The sequence below is a fragment of the Cupressus sempervirens genome, chromosome 9, assembly GCF_028749045.1.
Source record: "Cupressus sempervirens isolate cs-2001-9-10 chromosome 9, ASM2874904v1, whole genome shotgun sequence".
Lineage (NCBI taxonomy): Eukaryota > Viridiplantae > Streptophyta > Pinopsida > Cupressales > Cupressaceae > Cupressus > Cupressus sempervirens.
In genome coordinates, this window is record NC_143126.1 from 199,970,530 (window position 1) to 199,993,595 (window position 23,066).

At 34.1% G+C, this 23,066-nt stretch overlaps 1 pseudogene; it reads right to left on the minus strand.

Moving 5' to 3' along the window:
• Positions 1-511: 511 nt before the first annotated feature.
• LOC149538175 (cucumisin-like) overlaps positions 512-23,066 on the minus strand; it is a 44,125-nt pseudogene continuing 21,570 nt past the window's right edge.

The following is a 23,066-nucleotide window of genomic DNA, read 5'->3' on the forward strand; positions in this document are numbered from 1 at the left end:
AATATGAAAACAGATTTAAGCTTAGGCAAGATATCATAGTATCATAGAGTGTCACTTGAACTAAAAGTTCATGAATGACTTAATATAATCTCATACTAAAACTTAATTTTGATATAATTGTAAAATCTTAACAAAGAAGAATATATTTAAAAGGAAGATTAAACTGAATGAAGATTAGAAATGAACAATCTTCCTATTTTGAATCTTTATTATATCACTTTAATAAATTATTTTTTTTCTCTCTTAATAATATATCACTTATAAAAATATATCTATAAAATTAATAGAACCAAGTTTATAATGCAATCTTTGAGTAGAAAAAAAAAAGTTAACCATTCATGAAATGCAAACAGCTGTCACTTAAGTAAAAATATATATCAAAAGAGCTCATCTAGCTCTGAGTTGTCAATTCAACTCTTGAAATTAATATCCAAAATGCAAATAATCTGTGCAAGAGCACATAAATCAGTTTTAACCTAGTTTTGCCTGACAAACAAAAGAACGTGTTCAGCTATTTACGTGGGTAATCAGGAAGAGCATAAACAGTGATTGGGCTTCTGACACTGTAATTCCCATAACTCCAAGTTAGGCCACCTGAAACTAATGTGTCAGCAGTCATAGATCCACCTTCAATTGTGACATTATATGACAACTTATTACTTAGGAGTGAAAATGAAAGTGTATCTGGTACAACTGAATTGACATTATATGACAACTTATTACTTAGGAGTGAAAATGAAAGTGTATCTGGTACAACTGTCACAGTTATTCCAGAGAGTGTAGATATAATAGCCTTGTATGTACTTACGGTGTCTCCTACATTGGTAACAGTTCTAGGTATTTCAGCTTTGAAAGCTTGGCCTGGACTAGTAGCAACCATTATTGAAGGACAGTTTAGTTCTCTTGCTCCATTTGTAGATGGCTCTATAGAATCACAAGTACTGAAATCTCCTGTAATCAAACGTGAAGTGGTATCATTGTAACCTTCCTTGCAAAGAAAATTGACATAATCATCTACTCCCGCATCATAGATAAGCCCTGGATCGATGGCCTTCATTGGATTTATTTGCCCGGCCACATACCCAAATTCTCCATCTCCTGTTGGATCCATTACAAATGCTGCATTACAAGTTAAAAAATTAAGTATATGTATTAGTATTTTAATTTATTATTTTAAATATAGGAATTTTCTTTCTCCATTTTTAAAAATCTTTTGGGATGATAATACATATTTAAAGGTAGATTTCAAAACTTTTAAATATGATATTTTGCACAAAATTGAAAAAATATAGAAATAATTAATATGTTATGAACAATGAAGATGTATAATAAGCGGTGAATAATATATATTACCTGTATTCATTAGTGCTGATTTAATAGCAGCTGCAGACCAATCTTGATGATATGACTTAACAAATCCTGCAGCTCCTGCTGTGTGTGGAGATGACATGGAGGTTCCAGATATTATATTAAAGTCGGAGATCCTTGTATCTCCATTTTCACTAAGTGGAGAATTTCTGGCCCATGATGCAAGAATGGCCACTCCTGGTGCTGTAATATCAGGCTAACAGTAGAAAAATACATGGTATGGTGAGATTTTCTAGTAAAATTTTACAATTAAGTTATATAATTTAAATTATTTTTCAACAATTTATACATTAGACAATATTTATAGATCCTTATAGTAAAAATTGATATATGATAATTGAATATTATTGAAACAATTACATTCTTCTATTAGAATTATAAATCATTTTATTAATTTACAATTCTTTTTTGAATCTTTTTCCATACTAAATATTATGAATTTGATAATTTGATTCCATATTATAAGAAACAAATATCATTGTATTATGTTCTTTGATTCAGAATAATTATATTTACCTTATAATTGTATCTCATTTTTCTAATTAGACTTTACATTATTTTTTAAACAAATTATATTTGATAAAATGTGAAATTTGAAACTCAGTCTAATATCATAAAAAAAATTTACCTTGAGAATGTCAAAAGTAATTGGATTGAGGCCATGAGATGAAAAAAAAGCTACAAAATTTGCAATAGGAGAGCTAATAAAAAAAATAAAACAAAATTATTAATTACCTTGGTTACCAATATATCTATTTGATTAGTATAAAGTATAAAGTATCCATTGGAAATAGTTACCTTGTAGAATTGATGTAAGACAATACAAGTTCTGCTTGTTTATTCGTTATAACAGTTGCAGGGTTGAACCAAACAAAAGCCGTGTCATTAAAATGGTCTAAGACAATAATAGTACCAATTCCACCAGCAATAAAAACTAAATAATCTGGTGGGTCACTAGTGTAGTTGCAAAGCACAATCTTTCCCTCCACTATGGTGCTATCCAGAGAATTTAATGCACAGGTACTGAAATTTCAAAATTACAAAACAATATTTATAATTCCTTATCAAAATATAAATTATTTATAATGAAAGGTTTCAAAAAAAATATTTTCCTATACCATTCTTTATTTTAATTTATCTTTCAGAATTTGTATATTAAACTTTTTTATTACCTAGAGTTGTCAGATCTAAAGCCTCCGGCTACATTAGCAACATCTCCTCCATATACTAAAGGATACAATGGTTGATCCATAGTATGTGTTTACAGAAATTCCCTATAGAGATTAAAGACAATTGAAATTAAGCATTAAGAAACTTGTTTTTTTTTCAAAACACAAGGAGAAAATTTTCATGGAGGAGAGATATTTACTTCTATAAACAAGTGGTTTCCTAAAAGAAGACCAGCATCCATTTTGCGATCCACTATACTTGCAGCCACAGTTAGAGACCATGGAGAGTAATTCAAAACAGTAGACCTATAAGGTCCTGAATTTCCAACTGAATTTGATACCAAAATTCCCCTCTTCATTGCATGAAATGCTTCAATGGAAATACTATCATTAAAGTAGTCACGAGGAATATCTATGCCAAGCGAAACAGAAAGGATGTCTACACCATCAAATATGGCATCATCAAATGCTGCAAGAATGTCTGCTTCATGATCAGTACAACCATCCAGCCAACAAGCCTTGTACATGTTGGAATATTAAATGCATATTGACGTTTACCCCTGGAGCCAAACGCCCACCTACCACCCCTGACGGATTGCACAGCAGCCAAAAAATTTATTGCATGGTAGGTGAAATTTTCACATTCAGAAATGGGGGGGGAAAAACATTTTGCCAATATAACAAAAGGAATGATCAGTTTCCTTCGACCAGTTGAGACAGAGAAAGAGCTCAGAAGTTGCAAAGAAAAAAAGAAAGAAAAGTGATGAGCAGATACATTGGTGCAGAGACAAGAGGAAGTGTTATTCATGCCTGCAGTTGCACGTGCTCTTTTGTGTCATTTTGTAAGTTTATAGCTTATTGTTTTCATTCATCCTGTTGAAGCAGTGATTTCTCCAGGCATTATTGTATGCAGCCATTAGAGCTACAAGTTTAATGTTTAAAGTTTGAAGCCTGAAGTTTTGAAGTTTTAAAATTTTAGGGTTAGTTTAGAGTTTTTTGGTTGAAGCCGAATGCTCCTAGTTTTGTAATAGTTTGAATCCAAGTTGAATAGAAAACAAGCTGGCATACTTGAATCCATTATTGTCCTTCTTCTATTCATTGTATTTTGGAAAGTTTATTTGAAAGTTTGAAGCTTTGAGTCTCTGGTTTTAATGGTGGAAATATTCACGTTATAAGCTTGCACTCGGTATTGTCTTTTGGTAGAAGTCTTTCTCTGCAATGGTTACCAAGTTCAGTCGGTGCCTTCTTCTACTAAGCTTCTTTCTCCTGTGGTTACCGAGTTCAATCAGTACCTTCATCTACTGAGCTCCGCCTTTCCTGTGGTTATCGAGTTCACTTGGTAATCACACTACCGACCTCCACCTTTCCTGTGGTTACCGAGTTCACTCGGTAATCACACTACCGAGCTCACTCGGTATCCTTTGGTTTTTGAGTTGTGTGTCCTTTCATTTACCGAGCTAACTTGGTAAACTCTCCTGCAACCTATTTTTTCCTTTGGTTACAGAGCAAAATCTGCCTCTCGGTAATAGTTTTTGCCGAGCAGATTTTAAGGGTTAGGTTGTGAGTTTGATTTTGTTTTAATATTTCTCACATGGTATTAGAGCTTTGAGGCCCCACATCCACAGTGAGTTAGGGCATTTTTTTTTTCTGAGATATTTATCATGACAGGAGATGCAAGAAAGGTTTGGCAACAGCCACCATCATTCAATGGACATAATTATAATACATTTGCAAAGAAGATGAAGACCATTATGGTTGCAAATGATTTGTGGGAGTTTGCGGTTAATGGATTCAATGATGTGACTGATCCAACTCAGTATGCTACCCTCACAAATGCACAGAAGACTCATTTGAAGGAGTCAAGGAGGAAAGATGCAAAGGCATTAAGTCTTATTCAAGTAGCAATAACAGAGATTATATTCCCTAAGATTGCAGCAGCAAATTATGCAAAGGAAGCATGGAATATCCTTGAGACGAACTTCAAGGGGACTTATAAAGTCTGTACAGTAAAGCTACAAAACATAAGGAGGGAGTTTGAGAACCTTTAGATGAAGGAAAATGAATTAGTTGCAGACTTCAATTCAAGGACCTCCAATGTGATTAACCAGCTAAATTCAAATGGAGAAGACTATCAAGAGCAGAGGATAGTGGAAAAGATATTGAGGAGTTTACCTCATAAATATGACAACTTGGTCATGACCATAGAAGAGGCAAAAGACCTCACTATCTTGACAATGGATGAGTTGATGGGTACACTTCAAACCCATGAGCATAGGATCAACAAATCCACATCTTCTTCTAACCAAGAGCAAGCATTCAAGGTTCAATCAAATCCAAGAGGAAGGGGGAGAGGAAGAAATGGCTCAGGCAGGAACTCCAGAGGTAGAGGCTAAGGTAATGGAGGACAAAAGAATGTTGCAGTTGAAAGCTCAGGAAGAGCTGATGGAGCAAGTAGCTCACAAAATACTTCAAGAGGAGGTAAGAAAAACTACAACTCAAATAAGAGTAATGCAGAATGCTACTACTTTCATAAATATGGGCATTATGCAAATGAATGCTGGAAGAAACAGAATGATCAGTCAGGATAAGCAAATGTGGTTGATGTGAACATGGGAAGTGGACCCAATGTTGTTGCCTTCATCATGTGTAATGTTGGTGAAGAAGGAATCCTTGAGGTTTGGTACCTCAACAGTGGATGTAGCAACCACATGAGTGGTAATGAAACCTTGTTTTCACTCATTGACAAGAGTTTCAAATCAGAAATTAAGATGGGTAACAATTGAACCCTACCAGTTGTGAGCAAAGGATCTATTATGGTCCGCACCAAGAAAGGTGAGAAGAGGGAAATACAAAATGTGTATTTCACCCCTGGTATGAAGCACAATTTGATGAGCATTTGTCAGCTCATTCAAAATGGATACAAAGTGGTGATGGAGAATGACATGTGTGTCATTCAAGAAAAGGATGGGAGAAAGAATTTACTTGTAGCAGTTCAAATGACCAAGAACAGAATGTTTCCCTTGAGGATTGAGACATGTTTCTCATCTCAAGTCAGTGTTGCACCTCCCACACAATTACCTCTAAGGAGTGTGATTGAAGACCCCTCATGGCTATGGCACCTCAGGTATGGTTATCTTGGCTATGCTGGTTTAAATTTATTGTCAAATAAAAGAATGGTAGAAGGTTTGCCACGAATAGGAAATTCATGTGGCAAGTGTGAGGCTTGTATTTTGGGTAAGCAACATAGGCTTCCCTTTAATTCTAGAAATTCTAGAAGAGCTAGATATCCATTAGAGTTAGTGCATACTGACCTAGTCGGTCCTATGCAAGTTACTTCCATTGTGGGGAGTACTTATTTTATGACATTCATTGATGATTTCAGTCATAGGACATGGGTGTATTTCTTAAAGAATAAATCTGAAGCATTTGATAAATTTGTAGAATTTAAAGCCCAGGCTGAAAGAGAATGTGGACATTATATCAAGGTCCTTAGATCAGATAGAGGAGGGGAGTATACCTCCAATTCTCTTGTAATTTTTTGTGAGAAACATGGCATAAAGAAAGAGCTCACAGCTAGCTATACACCACAATAGAATGGAGTAGCTGAAAGAAAGAATAGGCCATTGTTGAAATGGCAAGGAGCATGATGAAAGAAAAAGGTCTCCCAACTGAATTTTGGGGAGTGGCTATGGCAACAACAGTTTACCTAATTAACAAAGGCAGTCCATGACAGAATTCCAATGGAAGCTTGGTCACGAATAAGATGGACAGTTGAACACCTAAGAGTATTTGGATGTGTTGCATATGCACATGTGCCTAAAGAGCAAAGGAAAAAATTTGATGACAAAGGTGTGAAATTTATTTTCATAGGGTATAGCCCAGAATCAAAGGCATACAGATTGTATGACCCATTGAACAACAAGATGATGCTTTCAAGAGATGTGAAATTTCTTGAAAATCAGTCTTGGTATGGTTCAATTGATGAGTCACCAAGCACTTCTAGTAGAGTTCCATTTATGAATGAAGAGGATGCTGATGAAAAATAAGAAGAAGGAGTAGATAGAAGGAAAGGCAAGCAGCCTCAGTCATTACCGAGCTCCTCTAGGCATGATCGAGTGTCAGGGCCAAGTAGCAACAACAAAGATTCTAATCCCACACTCTCCTCCCTATTACCAAGAAAGACCAAGAGTCTTAGGGAGATATACCAAGATGAAAGGTATGAATATTATGATGAGAGTGTTAATTTTGCATTATTTTCTCATAGTGATCCAATATATTTTGAGGAAGCTATTAAGAAGAAGAAATGGTGTAAAGCCATGGATGAGGAAATAGATGCTATAGAAAGGAATGAGACATGGGAGCTAACTGAATTGCCTCCAAAGAAGCAAGTGATTGTAGTGAAATGGGTCTACAAGACTAAATGCAATGCTAAAGGTAAGATTGATAGGCATAAGACAAGGCTGGTAGTCAAGGGCTACAAACAGCAGTATGGCAGAGATTATGATGAGACCTATGCCCCAGTTGCAAGAATGGAAACCGTGCATGTTGTCATAGCAATTGTAGCTCAGCACAAATGGAAGGTATATCAAATGGATGTGAAGTCCGCCTTCCTAAATGGTGTATTGAAGGAAGAAGTGTATGTGGAGCAGCCACCTGGTTATGAAGTTGCAAGTGAAGAAAATAAAGTATATAGATTGAACAGAGCTCCTTATGGGCTCAAGCAAGCTCCACGTGCATGGTATAGTAGGATTGACTCATATTTGATGAGCAATGGCTTTAGCAAAAGCAATTGTGAGCCCACTCTCTACATCAAGGCAGAAAATGGAAATGTTTTGATTGTTGTTTTGTATGTAGATGATTTGATTTTTACTGGAAATGACAAGGCTCTAATTGGTGAGTTCAAAAAGGTCATGAAAAGTGAATTTGAAATGACAGAACTTGATCTCTTGAAATACTTTCTAGGAATAGAAGTAAAACAAATGCATGATGGCATCTTCATCTCTCAAGAAAAGTATGCAGGGCAGATCTTGGAGCGATTTAAAATGTAGAACAATAAGGGAGCCCCCACACCAATAGTAGTACGTCTAAAATTGAGCAAGGAAGACTCTAGCAAAAGAGTGGATCCAACACTATACAAGAGTATGGTTGGAAGCTTAATGTATTTGACTACAACTCGGCTAGACCTAATGCATGCAGTAAGTCTGATTTTCAGATTTATGGAAATGCCAAAGGATTCCAATTGGCAAGCAAGAAAGAGGATCCTAAGGTATGTGAAAGTTACCAAGGGATTTGGGATTTTGTATACTGCAAATAATGATTTCAAGTTGGTGGGATACACAGATAGTGATTGGGCTAAAAGTATAGATGATAGGAAGAGCACTTCTGGATATATGTTCCATATGGGATCGGGTGCAATTTCATGGGCATCCAAGAAGCAACCTATTGTTGCTCAATCTACAGCAGAGGCTGAATACATAGCAGCAAATACAATAGCATGTTAGGTTATTTGCTAAGAAGGATCTTGACAGATTTAAATAAAAGGCAAGAGGATGGAACCACAATTTATTGTGACAACATCTCATCTATTGCATTGTCCAAGAATCCAATCTTCCATGCGAGAAGCAAACACATAGAAATCAGATATCACTTCATCAGAGAGTTGGTGGAGAATGGGGATATCAAAATTGAATATTGCAAGTCTGAGCAGCAGCTAGTAGACATTTTTACCAAGCCACACTACTACATCTGAGGCCACTTTTTGACCATTATTGGTTGAAATTTTGACTTACATTTCGACCAAACTTCGACCAACGTCGACCAAGTCATTGGTCAAAAAAATTTCGGTCGAAATTTCGACCAACATTATGGTTGGTCAAAATTTTGACCAATACATTGGTTGAAAAACCTTTATAACCAAAGTGCAAGTTTGCCTAGAATTGGTCAAAATTTTGACCATTGAAGATTTCCATTTCGACCAATATAAGTAGAAATTTTGACCAACAATGGTAGAAAGTTTTGGCCATGAAAACTGAATAGTTCAACCAATGAAGGTAGAACTTTTTACCATTATAGGTAGAAATTTTAACCAATAAAGGTCGAAAAGTTAGACCAACAAAGGTGGGAATGTTGACCAGGAAAGGTAGAAATTTTGACCAATGATGGTTGAAAAGTTTGACCAATGAAGGTGGATAATGTTGACCAATAAAGGTAGAAATTTTGACCAGTGATGGTAGAAAAGTTTGACCATTGAAGGTCGGAAATATTGACCAAGAAGGTAGAACTTTCAACCAATGAAGGTCGACAATTATGACATCTGAAGGTAGAAATTTTGACCAATGAAGGTAGAAAGTTCTACCAACGCTTGTGTGTAAATTTTTTTTCAGGCATTCTATAAAATAGTTCACGTGCTTTCCCTATGATATGACATTTTGCATGCATCCTGCAGTGTCTCATCTGGCTGATGATGGATTACGGAGAGTGATCTGAAGCGATGACGCTAAAAAACATCACAATCAAATCCAAAATGAACTTGCATTACAAATGGATTGTGGAAATCTTATATTGTTGATTTTGCATGCATGTCTACCAGGACAATCACAACTATGTTTAAGTTGTGATTGTCCTGGTAGACATGCATGCAAAATCAACAATATGAGATTTCCACAATCCATTTGTAATGCAAGTTCATTTTGGATTTGATTGTGATGTTTTTTAGCGTCATCGTTTCAAATCACTCTCCGTAATCCATCATCAACCGGATGAGACACTGCAGGATGCATGCAAAATGTCATATCATAGGGAAAGCATGTGAACTGTTTTATAGAATGCCTGAAAAATATTGACAATAACTAATCAAATTGTCGTAATCACGGACAGTAACTAATATGCTTCTTCATTAATATGCCCGATACAATAACCAAAGTTGGCAACTATCCACAACAACTTATACGCTAAAAATAAATCATTTAGGAGATACAAAATTTGAACAACCATATGTTAAGATTCTACAATAAAACATCACTTGCCTAAGTCTGACAGTTGAGATTAAGTTCGTCATCCTCTCTACAGTATGTTCTGATGGCCTGCACATCCACAAAAATTCTAGTATCTCGAATTTGTAAAATAAGAATTGTTTCGTAGTGAATGGACATGATTGACAATAAATCATCATATAAAAAGACTCCCGTGTGAAGAATGAATAGAAAAGGAAATGAATATGGGTGATAGGGAAGAGAATTCAATAATAGAGGCTTTTAACTTTAGTTATATATAGTCATGATATGGGTAATGCACAACTGCCTCCTATATTCACGTTCCATCCCACTGATGAAGAGCTCATAACACATTATCTTATTAGAAAATTTTTAGATAGCAATTTCACAGGAAGGGCCATTACTGAAGTGGACCTCAACAAGTGCAAGCGTTAGGGAGGGTTCAATTCCCTCCTTTATTATTTACTGTGTGTATAATCCCACACACCCATTTGATCTCAAATGATATGTAATGAATGCTGAGTGTTTGTGCTAAGTGCTGAGTAAGGCTTATCTGTTTGGCACGAAAGAAAACTTTAAGTCTTGTACTAAGGAAGCAACTGAGCCAATCTCTTTGTCAATAAGGGTGCAGTTTTGCTAGTGTATCCTTCACAATTTTTGTATCTACAAATTTTGAGGAATGATCCTTGATCTTCCTCTTACAATAAGACATACATTTGAGATCTACCATAAGAGTGGGGACCAATGTGAAAATCTGAGTCTAAGTTGATGATAATTTCCTATAAATGTTGTTCTATCCAATTTTTTGTTATAGGATATCAAACAATCAGCCCTTATTCAAGATTGGATGTGTTTCTTGTTATAATGGAATTTCAAGGCCTTCGCCTACTTTGATGCTTTTGATGTATGATTTTGAATAAATATATTAAATACAACATTAAAATATACTACCTTAAATGTATGTTTTCCATGGGTGTTTAAATAGTGAAATAATATTCACTTTATATGTTGTATGGGAGGAATTTTTTATTTTTGTTATTTCAAAGCCTTTTATATGAAATGGTGGTTCCTTGATTGTTTTGCTCACTATCAAGATATTTTCCAAATGGTAAAATTAAACTACCATCTTTGGAACTTATCAATGAACAATTCTTGGAAAGTAAAATGCATAGTAAATATCACTATAAATCCACAATTTAAAAAGGTGTTGAAGCTTCCATTGTGTACCCACGAAGCAAGCTAAATAGACTTATAGTAATAGAGATCAAATACTACATAACTGCCTTTTATTGTTCAATCATCTTGATGTAGCACTTCATTTCTGTGGATATTTAGTGCTAAGGCTTTTGGTACCTCTTCTGCATCTCCTGCTTGTAGTTGCTTCTAGTCTTTTTTATCTTAATAATTTTAGTCATCTAGCTTGACTTTTTGCTAGTTTTCTAATGGCATGTTTTTCTTGCAAACTTTGGGTTACAATTTCAATTACCTTGAGATTCTTTATTACTTATAATTTCTACAAACTACAATGTTGGATGTTACTGTTTACCAGTTAAGTCTGCCTAGCAGTAATAACAGTATCATGACAAAGTTGATTAAAAGGTACAGTATGATGATGTGTGGCACAGTATGTTCATGTCTATTCATGTATGTTCATTTCTTGACATCTTTGTTTCTCAGGCTTCTCTAAGATTCTCATCTTACTCCAACAATCAATGCAGTGGGCCTTCTTAAAATGATGCTTGCCCTCATGAATAACCATAAAGTGACTGTGTGCTTTAGTTAAATCGAACAGTGGACAGACATCCATTTTTGAAAATTACCATGCATGGGTAAACTCCAAATCGACAAAGAATGATACAACTTTAAGAAGCAACATTGATTAAAGCTCACACTAATGGTTCCTTAAATTACAATATGATGAGGTCCAGGCAAAGAACTAAACAATGTTATGGATCTTTAGTAGACAATTGTGAAACATGAATGATGTTTTCTCTTCCTAAGTATTTCTATGGCAACACCTTAACCAAATCATAATGATTGTAGCTATCAGATCTCAATGAATGATCTATATCACCAATTTTGATGGATCTAATTGGTAGAGTTACTTTGTGATGGCCTAAAAAGAAGAGTCAAATCAAGGGAGACTCTTCTCGTGATTTTCATAAAAATAAGCTGATTTATGTTGGACTGCAATTATAGAAGGAAGATAAAGAGAAACTAGATAGATAGAAATAGAAGAGTAGACAATGTAATCCAATAGAGCAATAGAGAAGAAGAGCTCAATCAACTTCATATACGTTGCAAGTAAGAGAAGAAAAATAGTAGAGAAAGAAGCAAAAATTTAAAAGAGCCTATGTATAAGTTTGAAGAACAAGACACCTATTGTCATAGAAATTCTAAAATCTGGCCTCTTCTTCCTTTCTTTTCTTGACACCTATTGCATATCCAATCTAATACATCTTGACATTTTTCTCAACAGAGTTTACATTGACGTTGTTTGCTATACATATATTAGATTACAATAGTAACATCATAGAACAAATTGCGTCTAATAAGACACCAGATACTTAAATAGTCCACACAAGAAGGCATCAAAAGCAATAAAAGACAATTTAGAGAGGTTCACAATGATGAGTTAATGTGCATGGTTTTCCTACACGCAATATTGCACTAATTGTTCACAGTAGAAAAAATATGTGTGCATTGTTAGGCAGCTTCTGCCTAACAAAGCCTACTCTTAAGTTCCCATAATCAAAAACTGTATGGTATGCACTCATGAAAATATCTCCGAGAATCCTAAAAAAAATCAGTGTTTACAAAAACTTATTCTAAATCTATGTTTGCAAATAGAAAAGGAAAAATTACATGGCACAACATACCATGTCAGACCCAATTGGTGGAGGAACATCCATGCCCACAAATCCGCTTAGGCACCTAGCAGCAACACCTTCACCAACTTTCAGAATATATGCTTCCTGCAACACCCACATGGAATGGATTAAAATATTTCTTAAAATAGTGAAAATTAAATATGATACAATACATCCATTTAGAAAAATGAAACATATACTGTGAAAATTAAATAGAGATCCTAGTGCTCTTTTCAGTTGTCTTAGCATTGAGACATCTATTGACAATGAGTATGTGACTGGGTCATATAATTTCAATCTTATTTCTAAGAGTAAAAATGCAAGGGAATGTTAACTTCCAATTTATGGATAGAAGGACAACCTGTCAATAAAGTTCTAGGATAGATTTGGAGAACAATATACAAATATGATTTATGGATAGTAAAAAGGATTTGTAAATGGAGTTTAAGGTTATATTTGGATCATAATATATACGCATGAAGTATTAGCCATTGATCTATTGAACATAATCTTTATGATAATCATTGACTTGTACATAAGGATGTTATTCAAAGGTGTGCATCTATGTATTCATAACAATCTTGGGAGTTCTTGCATGTGTGGCTAGCAGGATCTGTGTTGCCTATTTGTTAAGTGCAAACACAAAATATGACTGTGTTGGGTGGATGGAAAAAACTTGTGCTGCTTGTCTCGATGGAGATCTCCACACAGTTGAAGAAATCCCAGTTGCCAAGCCTACTTGAGATTATTATTATACCTTAAACAAGAAAAACTAAAATCAATGGCTCTTCCCCACCACATTGCAAAATTATAGAAGTAAAAAAGTGTCAATAAAGAAAAGCACAATATAGAACACATAAGAATATATGGTTTGCAAAAGCCACCAACATTTCTGTAAAGAAGTTGCCAACATTTCATTGGGTTGAAGTCATCTGTTGCATTGTTTTATCCATCTTTCAATATTTTTGAACATCCTAGTTCAGAAGGATCAGACACTATTTCCTTCAACATGAGAGTGAAAAACTTTCAGTAGATCTGTCATCAAGATTTTCACTAGGAATCCCTTGACACAATTTTGGGTCATTTCATAAGTTTCCAATCTCAGTCTTCTTATGGGGAGGAATCCAGCATTTTATTCCATCATTTAGTTGGATCAATACAATTATACAAAGCCTCTAAAGTAGAATACTCAGAAAAATCACTAAGACCTGAAATATTTTTTGTCAATTTAATCACCCTTCACGCAACAGTTGTTATATTGAGTTTAAGTCACTTTTCGCTAAATTTATGATAACATCCAAGGTAGATTTTGCATGCAATTCACTATTCCTTTCAATTACATTACAATCAATTGAAATATCATCATCTACCTTTTCGGGTTCACCAATAACTGTAAGCTGAATCTTGTTGCAGCTCCGCCTCATATTTCAGTTGAATTTCACTTTTATAATCATTTTTCTCTTTTTCTTTGAAATATTTACAACTTCCTTCTCGGCTGATCTAGAACTTTACTTTTCACTTCAAGCTCATTTTTAGCTTTTATTAAAAGAGATAAAGCTACCACTTCAGCTACTTCTTCCTCTTTCCGTGGTTTTAAGATGGTTTTCCTTCATGCTGAATCTCACATTTTTTCTTCATATTGCCAAGGCCTACCAAAAAATAAATGACATGGATCCATCAGTATGACATCAGAGCACTTCAACCTCATATGGATCAGTTTTGAGAGCAACAAGACAAAACTTATCCGCAAGTGCACTATGACTCTTATTTAACCAAAAAATCTTGCAGGAATTGATTCGTGGAATGTGCTCATCAAATTATCAGTACATCCACCATTTATGATCACCTTATATACCACATCCTTATATTTGCATTACATTTGGAAGACTTCAAGACACTTTTTATTTTCCAACTAATTTTAGGAGTTTTCTTGTCTCAAGATATTAAGTTTCTTCCCAGCATTAGGTTCTCTCTTGATTCAGCCTCAACTTTTGCTGACCAAGGTTTTTATTCTTCTTGGGCTACCATAACCCTTTCAGGGTTTTGAGGGAAATCTATAGTATTATGGCCCTCATCACAAATAAAACACTTCAAGAGCTTTTGCTCTTTACACAGTGGCTTTTGTTCCCTCTACCTCTAAAACTTCCCCTTAATCAAAGTCAACCTTCACATTCATACTTTCTTCAAGCTCTTCACTCACGGTAGGTTCTAAGGAACCTCTTTCCCTTTGCTTGGATAGCTTTAATACTTTACCCATTATTTAGTTTTTCTGGTTTAGTATCTCCTTGGTCTTCAAGGCATATTCATATGTCTTATCTACAATATGAACTTTAACCAATGCCAGCTCCTCTTGATGTTGACATTTGAGTCCATTCCATACTGGGTAGCCACTTGTGCTTCACTTTACCTGTTTGAATTTGAAATCTCATAAACTATCAGCATAAGTTTCCACTAATTGATTTATTTTAAAATTTGAAATTATTTAAACAAGTTATCTTGATGATTCGAGGGAAAAAATTGAGTTTTCAGATGTTTCAGCATCTGAAGCCAAAGTCAAATGTTGTCTTTTCCCTTTCTTCTTGAACTCTGCACATTTTCCCACCATAGGGCTGCATGCAATTTCCTCTTAGAAGCAGCACATTTTATTCTTTTTGGATCATTGTTGTCCATGTCTTCCATCTCTAAGTACTTTTCCAACTCTTGGACCCAATTTAAAAATGCATTTGAGTTTAGCTCATCTTTTAAAGTCAAAAATATCAACCTTTATCTTATTATTCTATTATGTCAATGCCTTGAGAAGCCTCTCCATGGGATTTTATATCCTAGCACCTTTCACTAAGCTCTCTGGTTCCTCTTCAGACTCATCCACTTTTTATCTCTCCTCAAGGCAGTCTACTCTTTGAATCAATTCACCAGTGTTCCTTCAAGGGCATGCATTCCTCTTGCCCTTCTCTCAACTGACATGGCCTCCCCTCTAGTTCATCACAAATTGTTTTGATACTAAAACAGATGCAGATAATATCTTTGCAACTCCTAGTTCTCAGTCATAAAAAAGTAAAAAAGATAACTGGACATGCATTTGATTAATTTCAAACAACCATGGACACAAAATATAGTTAAAACAAAAGTAATATGTGGCATGTATTTTCCACAAACAAAGCATAGAGAATTGTTCCATAAACAAAATCCTCTTATACTGATCCTCATACTTACGGCCTCCCCCCCACTAGCATTTTAGCAGCGGATATTAAGATAGATGTTGGTGAACCTAGCTCCCTTCCTCTACTGCATTCATTGGACATATTAAACTCCCACTCCAAAACCCTTCATTCCCATCTAACAAATTTTCTACATGTCTAAAATAAATGAGAATGATGAAGGTGAAGAGGGAACAGAAGATCCCTGGTATTGGTATGTTAGCTATTTGGCTTCCTTTGCTATTGGATTTTGGGGATTGTTTGCCCTTGTTTGTGCAAGGAAAGCGTGGTGAAGAAGATATGTCAACATGGTGGATGAAGCTGCTGTTAGCTTTTGTGATTTGTTTTCAAGGAGTTAAAAGGTTACCCAAAGCCAAATCATAGATTTCAGCTCAAGATAGTGCTTCTACTTCATGAACAATAAAATAGGAGATGCATTTCTAAATCTAGATTTTGTAATAGTAGGAAGACCTTGCAAAACTAGTGGCAAATCACATTCAATATTGTAGAAGAAGAGTATTGTAGCAGCATCATTTGCATCTTCAAACTATGTATGCAGAAACTATCTATATAAAAGATTAGAATTTTGAGAAAGAACATACATATTTTAATTACAGATATTTCTCACCACTTACTTCTAATTGTTAATTGTTAGTATAATGCATTACCTTGTTAATAAATTTATTATACTAATTAGACTAAAAAATTAGAAAAGCAGATACCTATTAAAGGGGAAAACGAATCTACCCTTGTCTCTGACAAAAGTTTTCCCATCTAACAAAAGTGTCAACATGGTGCTCAAGAATGTACAATATAAATAGGAAAACATGGTGCTCAAGAATGTTAGATTTGTTAAAGTTGATAAAAATTCTTGGGTAGTGGAAAGCAAAGAGATGCCACTATTTATCATTGTGAATGATGAACTTGTCAATATCATCAAATTGATCGAATATGGACTTCATCATCAAAATAGATAGAAGAATCAACAAGTGTGTGATCAACAAGGCTGCTGCACTAAAGGGAGCTCTGTTGCAAGAACAAGTGAATGGGATAAATTGGCATACTCTTTTTCTTTTTTTAACTGTTACTAGTCTATAATTAAGTACTAGTACAACATAACATGCATTTTTCTTACCTGACAATGCCACATCATGTACATTAACATTTTGATCCACCGCCACGTCAACATGTTGAACACTTGGAACATGTTCCACTCCTTCGACATGATGTTCAACATGCTCTAAAATATTTTTAAAAATATTATCATGAGTGATGGATTCATTTTGAGCACTTCACATGAAATATGAGTCAATAAATTTGACTCAAATACTACACAATTAAATCATGATAGCAATTTCACAATATTTACTCTATGAGATTTGTTAGAACAAATGATTTATCAAAGTACAGAGTTGGAAATCATTATCAACTACTGATCAAAAGCTTAAAGATCCTTATTTTAAAATAATGAATATGTTTCAGCAACCAGAGATAATCTTTAAAGTAGTGTTAAAGAAATAAGAACAAAACTATGTGAATGATCCAAATCATATAATAAATTGCCTTGCCAATCTATAAACTTGGTTCTCATTGCTCAAGAATGCCCTAAATACATAAGACAAGAAATGAAAACTACTATGATTTAATAAACAACAAATAGCCAAGAGAAAAGTCTCAGCTCAAACAAACAAAATCTCATGTACACTGCAATGGAATTGAGCAGCAACACAGAGACACCTTCCAGTGATGAAAACTATAGTTATGGATTTTCAAATCATACATTAAAATAGCCTCAACAATCTGAAGACCTAGTGGTAATGGCTCACAAACTAATATCAATACTTTGTGTTTGATATGCAATAATTTAATCTACAACCACAATCAATCAAAATATTTTTGGCCTTCTCCTGGCAGGGTATTGTCATATAATGTATAGGACCATAACTCTTGCTTCATAGTGATTACAGTCTGTAATCCTCTTTCAACTATGACCAATATTTGAACTTAGATGGTGTATATTCAAAAAGACTCTCAACGACTATAAAGTATAAAGATACACACATCTTAAAGACTAGGAAGTCAAGTCTCTCATGTCATTTGAGATGCATATTCTTGAGGATGCTAATAAGTGGTCTTTTATTATATTTTTATTAGCATGGAAACCTCACTTGGAGAAAATTTTGAAGAGGTTGTAGTCTTTAAATAGTACATTTTCTAAAAGATCTGCACAATGAGCATAGAATATATGTTTGGATAAGAGCATGCTTGGACAATAAATGGAAGGAGAATATTTCATATTTCTGATTGCATAATTAATTTCCAATAGAAAATTAATACCTCCACCACTATAATGCACATTATGGCCTTCGTCATGAGCAGGTTTTGTGGTAGGCTATGAAGGCTGCAATAAAATGTTATGCACATTGTTATGTAGTCAATTTACGTTCAAAACTAATACCAAAAAAGAAAAGGATCAACTATTCAATTTCATTTACTTTTCATCTAACCAATTTCCCTATGAGATATCATTTGGTGAACTGGATTCTTGAGCAAGACTTATAGATTCTTCGTGTAGGTGTGCAGCCATGAATTTATAGCCTTCCTTCAAGGCAAGTTTTCTATCTTCATCTATGACCTCCACATTGAATTCTGTGCCCTATATTTTTTGCTTAATATCATTAGTTTTGTATGTATGGTTTCACTAAACAAAATTGTTTGCAACATTATATTAAAAAAATTTATTTCATATCATTGCTCCTACTTACAACTCGAGACTGGAGATTCATATAGCCACCAGAGCCAAGTTTGTGTTGGCCAAACTTTTCTAGTCTTGCTTTTATAGCCACGGATGTGTCCTGCAATCTATGAACAATTTAAAACATCTTAGTTTATATATTTACAAATATGAATAATTAGTGCATGATTACAATGTACTTAATACTATCATGACATACCTCTTTTTGCCCTGTGCTGCTTCATTACCTCTATCTTCACATAGCTTTTTCTCCTTTACATCTTCTACTATTTCATTCCACTCCATTGGTGGAATCATAGCTGGACGGTCATACTTTGCGTTATCCTTAAGAGCCCTTCTATATTGATCCGTCACAGTCTTTATATGCTTTGCTGCTCTTTTCCAAATTTCTCATCAAAAGATGCAATGAGCTGATTTTTTAATTCAATGGTTTGTAAATTCCACCTTTTTAAAAATAAATAGATTGTTAGATCAATAGCTTTAATATATTACGGTAAATGAAAGAAAAGAAAAATTATGTAGAAATGATATGAAACTACGTACATTTTACGTATGGTGGGTCCGAATAGTCTCAATGTCATATGAAAAAGATGTTCAAAGAAAACATTATTACCTAAAAAAACATAAAGGATTTATCAGTCCAAAATGAGTAATATAAAAATTAATTAAATTTACACTTTAAATAAAAACAATTTTAAAGCACCTGGAAGCTTTTGTTCTTTTAACGGAAACATAGTTTTCTTATTCAACAATAATGTCCCTTCATATGAACCAGTACTAATCACACGAATTGCTCCAAGAAATGGATCAACTTTAGCAGTACTGCTCTCTACTGGTCTATCAACTGAAACATCGTGACAATTAAAGTAGACACCAAATGAATTAAAGCATACTTATGGATATAATCAAATTGAAGAAATTGACTAGCAAAAATGTTTTTTCCTCGCATTCCATTAAGGATTTAATTCAGGATAATCAAATAGTGTATTAAAGATACCATATTTTTAGAATTCATGATATATTGTTGTTTATGTTTATGATAATGTTTATGTTTATGATAAGATAATGTGTGATTTTTAATCATCTATGTTTAGGATAGCTTTCAATGGTCTATGGTTTGTTATCACAGTGAGAGTTCAAGAATATAAAAGTATCTATGCACATACATCGTAGAGAAACATAAAAGACAAAATTAAAATATATTTTTTAAATGATGTTTCAGTTTACTTTTGGATTCAAAGGTTAGACTATTTTTTCCATGTGAATCTGAAACATTAATTTAGAAAGTAGCACAAAATCTTGCCTATGTAGTACAATATATGTATGTATGTATGTATGCATGGTGTGTGTATGCATGTGTTTGTGTGTATGCAGGCTTCTGTAGACATCATTTAAGCACTGATATGCTACTTCATTTTTCATCAACTTGTACAAATACATTACAAAATATAGAAAAACAAGGTTTTACCAATTCTAGTGGGCATAGATGAGGATGTTTGCATGGCCCTTGTTGCTGACAATGCACTAGGCAATAGTGGACCGACAACCGAAGGAGGAGTTCGCACGTCATCATGAGCTGAGGAATACAATATTGTTAGCAAAGACATTTGCAATGGATAAAGATCAAATGGGATACTAGCTAGAAATTTCCACAAAAAAAAGTAAGTGTTATAATGTTGATGAAAACAAATAAAGTGCTACTTACATGAAGGTTGTGCACAACAACCATCACCATGTTCACCATGTGATGTCAAAAATGGCACAAATGTCTATACAAGTACACATAAAATTAGAGATCAAGATCCATAAGATAGTATAAAATATTCATATCTATTGAACTTCTATTATTACTTTAGTCGAATTACTGCTTACCTGCAAAGATTGGATTCTACGGCCCAATTTTGTTCTTAGTGCCTCTTTCTCCTCACTTTTGTCACCCTCGATGATAATGTTAACAAGTTCATCAGTGTATCTTTGCTTGATTTTCTGGGTGATGAACACAGGGCCAGTACTAAGGGCGATGTTATGTAGATATGAAGCCTGTATTTCATATCGCATTTGATCAGCGGTCATTCTAGCTTTTTCCTATCATTTGTTACATTAAATATCAGTAAAATTTCATCAAAACAACTCCAAAGCCATAAAGAAAAGAACATAATAATATGACATTTGTTTCTATATTAACATTAAAATTTACAATATTTAATGTTTACCTCTACTAAAGGTGTCTGAGATGGTGCATCCATATCGCCCTGTGAAAAAAATTAGTAAGTCTTAGAAATCAACAACGAAATTAAAGTAATAGACTTACCAAAAAAAAATATTAATAATAAATTAGATTGTATATGTAAATCATTTGTCTTAAGTTAAAAATTTAGTGTAACTAATGTGTATATCTAAAAAAAAATTCACATGTTCTACTTAATGTTTATATGTGCACATATGGTTTAGAAAGAAAAGTTTGGTCGTACACGACCCCATCATAATTGACATTGATCCTAGCTGGACATTGCATTGATCATCATGATCTTCATCCATGTCATCATCATCATCATCATCACCATCATCGTACTTGTCACTTTGATCATTGTCGTCACCACCACCATCTTCTTCGCCATCATCACAATCTTCATCGCCATCATCATCATCTTCATCACCATCATCATAATGACCATCATCGCCATGATCATGATCATCATCAACATCATCATCATCATTATCACCATTATCATTAGCATGACCAAAATCATCACCATCTTCTTCATCTTCACCACTGGGTAACTGTTGTTCCTGATAATCATTTACTTCCTCTTTTGCTTCTTCAATTTCTTCTTTTTCGATCACATTATACTTTATCGGCCTTCCTCTTGGGTCATGTCTAACAACAAATGACCAACCTGGTTTTTGTGGAACACCAAAATAAAACACTTGCTCACACTGGCTTGGAAGAACATAGGGCTCATCTTCGACTGTATCAAATGACCTTGTATTAATCATAGTAAATCCACTATCATGTTCAATAATAATCCTATCAGGATCATTTTGATTCAGTCGTAACCTAAACCATTTGACAAAAAATAGAACTATTTTGAATGAATTAAAGTCACACTCAATTATATCATCCAAACTGCCATAGTATCAATTTTTAGATCGTTGAGGATGTATGTGAGTTCTAGATGAAATATTGGTGACCGTGACAACAACACTTATCCCAAAATCACACGATTTCTTCATTTCATCTGAATTTTTGGTGCGAAATTTATAGCCATGGTAGTACATAGCTTTGTGGTGTTTGACCTGCAATTATTCAAACATGTCAAGATTATTTGCATCGATCTATGAGTTGATATTAAACTTATGTGTGATGATTAGTAATCTTATGTGTACCTTTGTATCTCTTAAGCCATATATTAGATCAAGTACCATTTGTGTAACATTGGGATCTCCATTACAATGAGCTTCTTTAACCAATGATACAACACCATCCCATGTTAATGAGTGACCATTTTCTTGAGACTGCTCAATCCATACTGTCATCCAATCAAGATTGTTTGCAATATACAAGTGTAGTGCATCCCACTCACGACCAACTATAAAGAAGACAATTACACTAGTTAGAAACAACTTATATATATTGATGATGAATAATAATAATTAAACTACAAAAAAAAAGCTTATAATTACCTATCACCCTCCTCAATCTACCTTTCCCCTTCAGGTACTCCCCTTTGAATTTGTCATTAGAGTTGGGATCCCAAATGCGATCTACATGGATATCTACTACAAACTTTGGAAGATATTTTGTAATGTACACCATGGTCTAGTATATCATATATCCCTCTATCATAGAACCCTCAGGACATGCTCTTTGTCGAACCAAGCCCTTCATAAATTTCAAGTGCCTCTCAACCATCCACATTGATCTAGCTTGTACAGGTCCACACAATTCAATCTCCTAACTTGATGTATGAGGTAGTCTTCCTGAGCATTGAAAAAGGTTGGAGGTAAACAATTTTGCATTTCACACATAAGCTGTGGAATTTTTCTCTTCCAGTATTTTATATCTTTTTTGTCAATTTCTTTAGATGATAACCACCTAAAAGAGATTCAACACACGAAACCACATAAACGAGATTTCAAATAAAATTATACAATAGATTTAAGAGAAAGCTACAAATCTAAGAAAAAACACTTCTAACCTCGTGTATTTTCCAAGATCATATATAACTTGTTGAATACTGTTGTCAAACTATTGTGGAAGGGATAGAGGTAGGACGAACTGCAATCATTAAAAATGATCATTTCAATATATTATTAAATAATGCAATAGGTAGTACATTCAATCTTACAAATATACTGTAAATGGAGAACATGACTTACCTTGACGAAGGTATGCCAATCATGTGTTTTCAACCTAGGCCCAAAATCACCTTTCTTTGATAGAAGAGTGCTTATATTTATAGCAAACCCTATTGGAAATTTTTTTTTCTTATGACTTCTTTTAATGCATCACTTTGTTGCTCTGTTAATAACCAAGGAAGGGTGCTTGTATTTATGTAGTCTCTATTGCTATTTGATTCAATGGATGCTTTTAGTGCATGATTGGATTCATGAATGTCGGTAAAAATTTTGGAAATTTGTTCTCTATCATGCCTTCCATTTAACATTTTCCATAGTGTCTCTATTACATTCTTTCCAATATGCATAGCATCAAA